General features: G+C 34.1%; 1 non-coding gene across 1 annotated transcript; it reads right to left on the bottom strand.

The window, feature by feature from the left end:
- Positions 1 to 2,854: 2,854 nt before the first annotated feature.
- Positions 2,855 to 2,961, bottom strand: LOC114914757 (small nucleolar RNA R71). The gene has a single exon (XR_003802426.1). It is a non-coding gene; the product is annotated as a small nucleolar RNA R71 (small nucleolar RNA).
- Between the last annotated feature and the right edge of the window lie 9,283 nt (positions 2,962 to 12,244).

The following is a 12,244-nucleotide window of genomic DNA, read 5'->3' on the forward strand; positions in this document are numbered from 1 at the left end:
TCATGAGATAAATTTAAGACAACACCTGCCAATTCCTGTCACCTGCCATTTCTGTTTTAGGACATCGATCAAACGTTGACTTATGGATCTTGAACTGAAGGCCACTTGGCAAGAGGTCATTGGTGAGTTTTTGTGAAGTGTACACCTACTAAATTAGGCCTCAAAGTGGGCACTAAGATCAAATTGGGCATGCACCCTTAGTGGATAAGTATAGAGTCCCATGAGATGAGGACTCTATGCCTTGATCGACTCAAACTGTTGGGCGCCAATCTCACTGTGTTTATCCAGTGTTGGTGCCAACAGTAGGAGGGTTTGGTGGGGTTCTTATCTGATATAATTAGATGATATCACTCCACCAATCAAAATTTTTCCAGAATTAATTGAAATTTTCTAATTGGTCGAATGATGTGGCACTGCATGGCGCAGCAGGATCTATTTAAACCCTACCTGTGCCTAGGGTTTAGAGAATCTGCTCAATCCCCAACAAAAGCCAAATATCCCTCCACTTCTCCATGCCCCCTCTAGTCCTCTCTCTCTCCTCTTCATGTCCAAGAAGTTGGGCATCCATCTGGTGCTTGTCCAAGGTGTGGCGGCTCCCTGATCAGAAGGCTGCAGGAATTTATCGAGAAGCTGCTGCTCTAGCTTCAGAAGATCTTTTGAAGATCTTTTAGATCAGATCCAGATCTGATTTTTGGAGAAAAAATTTGTGAGGAGAAGATAATCTAGATCCTACTTAAGTGGATATCGGTAGAGGCCAGACGACTGCATGGCTATTTTAGAACCTCGGGCGTTGCTGCGATCATCTACAGGGTAATCTAGTTACCCTAGAGGTATTCCTCTAATCCTCAAATTTTAGATTTAATTTTAGATTAAATATCAGATAATAAGAATCAGATCTAATAGATCTTAGATCTAAAATAAAGTAAGATATTTTTTTTTAAAAATATTTTTCCTCAGATCTCATAAGATCTGGAAGATCCTATAAGAAAAAAAATGATTTTTCCTTCAGATCCTAGTATCAATTTCTTTTGATTGCACATTTAATTTTTAATATCCAACTTCATTCAATCTTTCTTTTTTTTTCTTTCAAAAATCAAAGATTTCAAAACATCAACCCATAGCCTTCTCCATGGATTCGACCTGACGAGTTGCTATTTACAAAAATTTTTTAGGAGTTGAAATTAAACTGATTGCATGATGTCCTAATGACAATATTGCGCACATCAAGTTTTTGGCATCTTTGTTGGAGAAAGCATCAATTTTAACATTTGATTTTTTTATTTTCTTATAAATATATCTTTCTAAATTTTTTGATTTTTTATTTTTTTATAGAAAAAATAAAAAAAAAAGAGAAGAAAAGAAGGATGAAAAGCTTTAAGTTGGTAAGATCAATCCTAATCCTAAACTGCTTTCTTTTTTTAGTATTAATTACTTTTTTCTTTTCAAATTAACTTAAAATTCACCTACATAAACTTAATAAAAATTGCATGATAAGAGTAGAAACTTAATTGTTTAGAACTATTCATCATCTTAGATTTATTTTTGGTGATCACTGGAGACAAGGTAAGCTTTCAAGCTTGATTAGTTTCATGCATTTAGTTCAGTTACATAGAATCCCTTATTTGAACCTGATTGTGCACCTTCATTTTAAATTGACTTAAGGGCAACAATATCAAAGCGAGAAGTGCGTCAAGGTAGGATTGAGGATCTGTTTCATTCAACCATTTTTTGTTCAATCTTTCTTCTACGAGAAGTGAAAGAGGCTGTGTCATGATGACTGCTATGCCAATAGTCATCCATCTTATCCGTCAACTTAAGCAAACTAAACTATAAAATAAAGCCAATTGCTACTTGACCAGGCAAAGAGTTTTTTAAATTAATAAGATAAGATAGAGATTTCATTACCCTTTCTTAGTTCAAAAATAATCAATCAGCATCTTACATTAATCCAAGCCTAATTAAAATTTAATAGACATTGACTCCTAGGATCAATTGAGTTCAGTTCGAGTATTGTGGTGAAGTCAAGTGCAAAATAAGTTTGGACTCATCTCTGAAACTGGTATCTAAGGCAAGAGGTTAAAAAGGTTAAGCCTAAGTAGACTCATGGTTATTTAATTGATTTCGTTAGCTTACTTGGCCAATCTAATTGATGTCTAAGACAAGCAACGGGGGGACTCCCACAATTTCACCTCTTATCTGGCTAGTTAAAGAAAGTGAAAATAGACCCAACTCGCATCTAGGTCGAGCTACTTTATGTCAAACTGTTAGGTCTAAGTAACCTGTAGGTGTCTAGGTTTAATTGTTTGCTAATTTACTTATGATTTAATAAAAAAAGAAGAAGAAGAAAATAAAAAATCTAAACTATACATTAGGATTTGTACTAGTACATTCATGATAGGAGATCACTTCATCCTAACCTAGTTGAACCTAACTCTGAAATTGATAGTTGATACACATTAAACCCGATAACCAAATGGCTAAAAATCCTAAAGAACCACCTAGACAGATGAAAGAATATTTTATTCCTTCCATCTATAACCCATCGACTTGTATCCACTTACTTGAAATCCCAGTGAGATATTATGAGATCAAGTTGACCACAATCCAGATGCTCCTATTTTTTTATGAGAACACCAATGATGATCCATATAAACATCTAGATGAGTTTTTAGAAATATGTTCTACTATAAAAATCTAGAATTTCACTGATGATGCACTTAGATTGACCCTATTCTCCTTCTCACTTAAGAACAAAACCATGTACTGGCTTGGTACAATAGGGAGACCAATCCGACCTTGGGCTGAAATGCAGCATGAATTTCTTAAGAAATTCTATCCCATAGGTCGAACCAGCACTATGAGGTAAGCTATCACTAGATTTGCTCCACTTTCAGGAGAACAAATTCATGAGTCATGGGAGAGACTTAAGGAACTTCTTAGAAAATGCCCACACCATGGTCTATTTAAGTGGCAAATTATTCAAACCTTTTATGAGGGTTTTGGTGACTAGTATAGATAGATGGTAGATGCATCTTGTGGAGGTGCATTCATGAGTAAGAGTAAAGATGAAGCCTATATCCTGTTTGAGACTTTGAGTGAGAACTCGATCAATCATGCTTTACTATCTTCTTATGAAAGGTCGATTCCTCACCAAAAGTAGATAGGAATCTATGAAATTAAATATATAGACTCTAGTCCTAAGATTGACTTAAATCTGATAGCTCAAAAATTAGATAAAATTGACCTTCTCGCTTAGAAGTTAGATTAGGTCATCGTCCTAGATCAACAAACTCCTATAAAATATACACCACCTCTCAATTATTAGGAGACTTATTCTATCTATGCTAGCCTCACCCACCATGTGAATGAATATCCCATGGCTGCACAGTTTCTATCTTTCATCCAAGAACAAGTCATGCTGTCCAAGATTACTCCAAGCCTATTAATATCTATTCTCAAACACATATAACCCAAGTTGGAGGAACCACTTCAATTTTTCTTGGAGACCTCAACAGACTCAGGATCAGACCCAAATGCCATCTATGCAAAATTTTTAAAATAGGCCCCAATATAAAAACTATACCTATAATAGAGGTCAGTCTAGTCAGCCTACCCAGTTATCCTTTTACAATCAGCTTTCATACCCACCTCCTCAACAGACTCCTCTAGTCGACGATAGGTTTAACCAACTCTAACAATTGATTATGACTCAGCAGCAATCTATCATTAGGCTAAAAGTATAAATAGGATAGATAGCTGAGTCCACTATGAGGAGAGAACCAGATCAGTTACTTAGCCAACCTATCGCAAATCCCAGGAACAATCTACTTGCTATCCACCAACCACCTAGATCATTCATCAATTCAATGTCCCACCTAAGAATTCTCAATTTGAGAATGCCAACAAAATTTCTAAGCTTAGAAGTGAAAGGATTCTTAAGGATCCATACCAAGATCAGGTGAGAAAGGCTAGTACTGATGCTAGCCAAAATGAGGATATAGAAGAAGAGGTTAGTATTGAGACTTAGTATTGAGACTAACCACATAAAAGAACCTGAGCTTGAAACTGGAATGGATGCTGGTTTCAATTTGAGTGAGAAAGACAAAGGGAAGAAGAGAACAGATGAGTTATCCAAGTCATATAAATCTAAAGTCCCATTCCCTTCAGCCTTAAAAGTTGGTTCTTCTCGCAAAAAGCAAGGAGCATGCAACAAGAAGTTAATGAAATTATTCAAACAAGTTTATATTAATTTACCCCTCCTCGATGTGATTCAGCATGTTTCGACTTACGAAAATTTTTTTAAAAAATTTTGCACACAAAAGCGTGAGTCGAGAACAATAAAGAGAATTATGCTGTCTGAGGATGTAAATATAGTTCTGTTGAATCCATTGCCTCAGAAAATGAAAGACCTCAGTGCTCCTTTAATTTCATGTATTATATGAGGCATCACCTTTGACCAAGCTCTATTAGATTTAAGAGCTAGTGTGAACTTACTTTCAATCTTGATCTACGAAAAATTTTAGGATTGGAGAACTGAAATCCATGTCGGCCATTCTGTAATTAGTCGATAGATCAATAAAAATGCCACATGACTTAGAGTAAATCAATGTTATTTTCCAATAGACTTCTTCGTACTTGATATGGAACCATCCTAGAAGCTAAATTAGAATCCCATAATTTTAGGTCATTTATTCCTGGCCACTGCCAATGCCAATATCAATTATTGTTGCCCAGCTATGCACCCAAGAGGGGAGGTTGAATTGGATTTTTAAAATTTTAAAGTTAATTTAGAACTGCAAGGATTAAATAACAATGAGCAGGATATATGTAGAGAGTGATTTAAGCAAGGTGTAGAAATTAGATGCAAGAATGCAAAAAGATAAAGAAATTTAGAAAGAGAGCAAGTAAGCACAACACAAATAAATAAGATTTATAGTGGTTCGGTGCCAATCTTGCACCTACATCCACTCCTCAAGCTCCTACTTGGAAATTTAAATCTACTAAACTGTATTCAATCAAGAATACAACATCGGTACCTCTGACTCTAGCTATCTCAAGTTAGAATACTTATTTTTCAGGTACTAGCCAATCCAAAATAATCTGATTCAAGGTTCGGACCAACCTTTCTAAGTTTTAGAACCCTTCTAAAACTAAAATCAAGATAAAATAGAGTATGTGAGTTAATCACATGAAAATATAAATTTAGCTCCTTTAATGAGCAAATAAAACTTTAAATATATTTTATATAATAAAAAGGAAGCTTTTGTAATTTTTCTCAAGATGCTTGAAGACTTGAATGAGTACTTGAGGGATTGGTGAACTTAAATTGAAAGCTTCTTTTGCTTGAAGAGGCCTTTTGGATTAGAGCTGAAATGAATGCTTGAGTCTTTTCAATCTTACTTTTTTTTCCTCCTTTTAAGTGCCTTTATAGCTTCAATAGATGGTAGAGAAAAATCTGAGCTGAAATAGAGCCGTTGGAGATCATTAAAAGAGCATTAAATCCTGCCACAAAGAACTGAAAACTAGTCGTTACTGAAGTTTCCGTCACAGGGGGTCGACTCATGGGGTCGACCTTTGTGGCACAGAACAGAAAACCACTATTCTATATCTTTGGCCTGCACAGCAATAGAGGTCGACTCATAGGGTCGACCCCTTTGGGTGTGCTAGCCAAAAATAGCATGCCGTTCAGCCCCTTTTGACAGGAGTCGACTCATAGGGTCGATCCAATTCTTTAAACTTGAATTTTTCTCAATATATCCATCCAAAAAGTATAAAATTACCTTCAATAGATCACAAATCTTCTATTCTTGTTCTTAAGGCTTTGAATCAGAACTTGACAAAATTATGATTTTGCCCCTGAAATACAATCAATCTTTTTTCAAGCCAAAATCATTAGTAACCCCCTCAAATATGTTGAAATCATCAAAATCAATTCATGAAGCAACAATCTTTTCCTTTTTGATGATGACAAAATACTTGAGCAAAAATAAAACATAACATATATAAAGTATTAAACAAGAATTTCAAATTTATGAAGATGCATCACTTAAATATTATAGTCAATTATTTGAATAAAATGCATCATAAGTAGTTTGAAGATTAGTATTAAGATAACTTATAAGATTATTTTCTTTTGACAAATTTGCTTTGACAATTTTGCTTATAGCTCGATTTTAGATAATTTTACTTATTGCTCAATTTTATTCTTCTATTTTTTTTTTGACAACATCAATTAAGATCATTACTCTCACTTTTTAAGAAAAAAATGAAAGAGACTCCCCCTCACTATAGCAATTATAAAGAACATTTCAATTTGCTCATTTAGAAGATATTGTCATTCATAATATTTTATAATACATATATGAGGTATTTTTCATATTACATAATTAAGACATTTCAATTAATGCCATTCACAAAAATCAATCCAAAAATATTCATAGAAGTTAAGAGCATATATATATATATATATCCAAAATATGACATAAGTGTCATAATACATACGAGTCAAGTCAAAGTACATAGGCCATACAAAAGTCATGGATAACAAAAATAAAAAAAAATAACTATCCATGAGCCAATCAGCTAACACATACAAAGGCCATAAGTAAGATCTAGACATAAAAAGCTAACTATGCTAGATCTAATATATGTCATGGCTCGAGGGATCAGAATCTGAAGAGCTAGAGATATAATGAGGAGTCTCAGAATCAAGGCCACGGGCATGTCCTCGACCTCGTCTGCCTTGGCAACGAGTAGAAGTACCGGCACAAGCAGAAAAGTGAGAAGATCCTGGAGCCTGGGAAGCTATGGACTGTGCTAGGAGAGAAAGTCTGATGGTGTCCAATTATTCCACAGCTCTCATCATGGACTGCATCAAGGCACCAATCTGAGTAGAGACAGTCTCATTGGAGCTCCTGATCTCTCTCCTCAAAAAATTAAATCCACTCTTCAAAACTCCTCGAAGTCTAGCCACCTCTACAGATAGGTTGGAGACCTCTGTGATGTCCTCATACGGCTGGGGATGGGCTAAGGCTAATACTTGCCTCTGCAAATCTAGAACTCTATCCGTCAGTCTCAGAACACATCCCTCAAGCTCCTTAAGTCGTACGGACTGAGCTATGAGCATCTGAAAGACAGTAGAGATATGAGGGATCAAAGTATGGTCTGAGTTAATCTGAGATATCGACCTCTAAGCAAAAATTAAGGTGGCAAACTATGGAGATAAAATGGAGGCAACACGTTGGGACATCAACTCAATCTGATCACCTGCAAGTTTAAACTCTAAAGTATGTACCCTACTTCCTGACTGTGGAACTGAAGCATGCCTCCTCACTAACTCTGAGGGACCAACCTCATAATCAGATATGAACTGAATATCAGAAGATGCTCTATGATCACGAGGAGGTGAAGACAGTCTCTCCTCCTCTGCTCTCTCCTCAACATCCTTCGACCAACCGCCATCAATTTTTGAGAAACTCATGCAGTGCAGTGTGTGACGGTTGATGGTGTCAGAGTGTGACAATTTGATGACTGCCTCTTCCTCAAAACAGACTCTGAACCTCCAAAGATCAGGGTGAGTACCATACCATAAGGCAAGTGAGCCTTAGACCTGTTCAGGATCTCCCTCATGGCCTCAAACATCAAAGCAGGAAGGTTCAAGGGGGTCTCGATGATCACATGGTACATGATGCAAATATCCCTACCAGATAAGAGGTCATGTCTACCACTCCTAGGGACAAACAGTTTGATTACCATGTGATGTAAAAGCCTCATCTCAATAGAAAGAATTTTTACTTCAAATTTATTCAAGTTTCCAGTAAATGCTCTTTCTAAAATAGTACTTAATCCTTCTTCTTTGATTGGGACTGCCATATGAGTATAGCCTTCACAAGGCAAGTGTAAGATTTGTCCCAAGTGCAATGGATCAAGAACTATATTAACCCCTTTCACCAAAGATTTTACTGTTCCATTACAATAACTCAAATTTAAGTAAAATTCTCTGACCAAATCAACATAAGTATTTTCTTTTAATAAATAGTAAAACTCCCATCCTTGAATTTAAATCTTTGATCCAACAGAGAATTCTTCTTTTTCAAAAAACTTAAAATCTATATTCTTTCTGGGTTTTACTTTTTGATTGGAGAGATGTACCTTGCTTGGACTGAGTGGAGACTTTGAAGAAGCTAGAGCAGGATCTGAAACTGGAGTTGTAGCAGAAGAGGACTCGGCAGTCATTCTTTTTCTGCACACATCTTCCTCTAACCCTCGAACAGATTTTCATCTCTACGGTAGCTTTGATTTGGGAGCCATTTTGGATAGAAGAGACTTGCAAATAGATTAGGAGAGTTGATGAGTGGTAGAGTGGAAGAGATTTTTAGAGAAAAAGCAAAAATTTTGGGGAGATAGACCATCGATTTGGAGAAAAAGGTTTGAAGCTAGGATAAGCTCGAACCATCCAAACGAAGAAGAAAGAGAAGAGAGATTTAAATCCTAAAGAGATGATTTAAAGGGAAAAATCTGGTGGGAAGAGAGATTTTGAGATGAGAGTGGAGAGGGAGGTGATCTTGTTCGGTGGAATGGGGAAGACGAACGGCAAAGGGGTCGGCTCTTTGCAATTGGTGAAATCTCAATAAAACAGAGTCTGATGGGTTTTAATAAAAAATTATAAGTTTATCCTAGGGTCGACCCTGAGGGTCGACTCATGGTAAGAAAAATTTAAAAAAGATGATGGAAAAATTTTGAAAAAGCTTGTAACTTGAGGGAAGGGTGTCCATTTGAGAGATTGATCAAATGAAGGATAGTTTTGAGCTTTTAAGAAAGGAGAGGTGTGAAATTAGCTCAAAAATAAATTGGTTCAATAAATTTTTGGTAAATTAAACTTGAAATCAGAAAGATACTCAAGCTGAAGGATCAAAGATTCCTAATTCTCTCCTAATTTCACAAAATCTATCTTCACTTAAGGCCTTGGTAAAGATGTCAGCCAATTATTTTTTAGTACATACATAATCAAGAATTATATCTTTATTTTGGATATATTCTCTTATGAAATGATACGTAATTTCAATATGTTTTGAGTGCTGAATTATATTTTTAGTTAGATTAATAACACTAGTGTTATCACATCTTATGGGAGTTTCATTGAGTTTGATGTCAAAATCTTCAAGTTGTTGCTTAATCCACAGGATTTTAGTACAGTAATTTCTGACTGCAATATATTTAGCCTCGACCGTAGACAGTGCTATCGAATTTTACTTCTTGCTAAACCAAGAGATCAAGTCAACTCCAAAAAATTGACAAGTTCCACTAGTACTTTTTCTATCTAATTTATATCCAGCAAAATTGGCATCTGAATATCCTATTAAGTCAATTGATGAATCCTTAGAATACCATAATCCTAGAGTTTGTGTACCTTTTAAATATTTAAAAAAAAATTTAACTACATTTAAGTGTGATTCTTTTGGATTTAATTGAAAGCGTGTTCATAAACAAACACTAAACATAATATCTGGTCTACTAGTAGTTAAATACAATAAAGAATCAATTATGCCTCTATAAAGTTTTGAGTCTATATTTTTACCTCCTTCATTCTTGTCAAGCTTATATGATGGGATCATGGATGTACCAATTGCTTTGGAGCTCTCCATTCTAAATCTTTTGAGTAGTTCTCTTATGTACTTGCTTTGGATGATGGAGATCCCTTCCTTTGTTTGTTTGATTTGGAGTTCGAGGAAGAATATAAGTTCTCCCATCATGCTTATCTCGAACTCCTCCTGCATGAGCTTAGCAAAATCTTGACAAAGAGTTTCATTAGTAGATCTAAATATAATATTATCAACGTATATTTGTATAACTAAGATATCATCATGATTTCTTTTAATGAAAAAAGTTGTATCTATATTTTCTCTTAAAAAATTATTGTTAAGCAAGAATTTACTTAACCTTTCATACCAAACCCTAGGTGCTTGCTTTAAACCATATAGAGCTTTGTTTAATTTAAAAATATGATTTAGAAAAGCATGATTTTCAAAACTGGGAGGTTGTTCTACAAAAATTTCTTCAGCAATATAACCACTTAGAAAAGCACTTTTGACATCCATTTGGAATAACTTAAAATTCATAAAGCATGCATATGCAAGTAAAAGTCTAATTGCTTCTAATCTAGCAACAGGTGCAAAGGTCTAATCAAAATCAATTCTCTCTTCTTGATTATAACACTTTATAACCAATCTTGCTTTATTCCTAATTACATTTCCATGTTCATCCAATTTATTCCTATATATCCATTTTGTGCCAATTACTGGATAATTTATAGGTCTCGATACTAAAGTCCATACATTATTTCTTTCAAATTGATTAAGTTTTTCTTCAATTACATGGATCTAATTATAGTCTTTTTCAGCTTCATCTATAGTTTTAGGTTCAAAATGAGAAATAAATGCAAAATGATTGTATGCATCTCTAAGTGAAGAACGAGTTCTTATTTCATGTGTAGGATCACCAATGATTAATTCTTTGGGGTGATTATGATCATACCTTCATTCTTTGGATAGATCATTTGTACTTTGAGATTGTTCTTGTTGTTCTTCATCTTCATCATCTTGTTTATTTTTATGTTCTTCTTCATTTTGAATTGTTAAGTCTTTTCGGATGAGCTCCTTCATTCCTTCTATAAGAGGACCTGCATCATCAATACCTTCATTCTTCCTTGAAGGAAGATCATTAGTCTCATCAAAAATAACACGTATTGATTCCTCTACTACTAAAGTTCTTTTGTTGAAAACTCTAAAAGCTTTGTTAGAAGAAGAGTAACCAAGAAAAATAGCTTCATCGGATTTTGCATCAAATTTTTCTAATCTTTCTTTACCATTGTTCAAAATAAAATATCGATAACCAAAAATATGAAAAAATGCAATATTTGATTTTTTTTCTTTTCAAAGCTCATAGGGTATTTTCTTTAGAATTGGTCTAATTAAAGCATGGTTTAAAATATAGCATGCCATGTTATTGCTTTCATCCAAAAGTATCTTAGGAGGTTGCTTTCACATGGCATGGTATGGTCCATTTCTTCAAAGATTCTATTTTTTCTTTCTACTACCTCATTTTGTTGAGATATCCTAGGTGCTAAAAAGTTATAGTCAATACCTTTTACATCATAAAATTTTTTAAAATTTTGATTTTCAAATTCGATTCCATGATCACTTCGAATATTTTGAATTAAAAAATATTTTTCATTTATAACACTTCGATAAAATTTTGAGAACACATGAAAAATTTCATCCTTATGTGCCAGAAAGAAAATCTATGTAAAACAAGAGAAATCATCAATAATTACAAAGCCATAATATTTTTCACCTAAACTAGTAGTTCTAGTGGGTCCCAATAAATCTATGTACAATAATTCTAATGGCCTAAAAGTTGAAATAATATTTTTAAGTTTGAATGAGATTTTTGTTTGTTTATCCAGTTGGAATGCATCATAAATTCTATCCTTTTCAAAATTCAATTTAGGTAAACCGATAACCAATTCCTTTTTAATAAATTTTGAAAGTGAATGCATGCTAATATGTGCAAGCCTACGATGCCAAAGCCAACTAGTCTCGTTAATTTGGCATTCAAGGCTACTAGACATTGCATGTTTATCTTGAAAAAATCATTCAAATCTACCATATAAATATTACCATGTCTATGCCCAATAAATTTAATGCCTTCATCATTGGGACTAGTTACTATGCATAATGAAGATTCAAAAATAATTTTATACCCTTTGTCATAAAATTGATTAATGCTTAATAGATTATGTTTCAAACTATCTACTAATAAAATATTTTTAATATACTTAGAGGGAGTGATACCAATGTTACCTATACCGATGATCTTTTCTTTACTATTGTCTCCAAAAGTGACCATCCCTCCATCTTTTGCATCAAGTGTGATGAATTGAGATTCATCATCGGTCATGTGTCTTAAGCACCCACTATCAAGATACCATTTTTAATTTATTCTTTGGGATGCAAGACACACCTGCATGCAAAAATCAAGTTTTCACTTTAGATACCCAAGCTTTCTTAGGTCCTTTTTGGTTAGTCACAGTGGTTTCTTTTGAAACTCATATTTTTTTCATATTAGAATTTTCAGATTTGTTAGAGAAATAAGTATAGGATTTGTGTCCTACTTTACCATATTTAAAGTAAGTAATATTTGAAAACTTGTTGCTTGATGAGTTCGCATAGATATTTTTCAAAAA

The sequence above is a fragment of the Elaeis guineensis genome, chromosome 13 (genome assembly GCF_000442705.2).
Source record: "Elaeis guineensis isolate ETL-2024a chromosome 13, EG11, whole genome shotgun sequence".
Classification (NCBI taxonomy): domain Eukaryota; kingdom Viridiplantae; phylum Streptophyta; class Magnoliopsida; order Arecales; family Arecaceae; genus Elaeis; species Elaeis guineensis.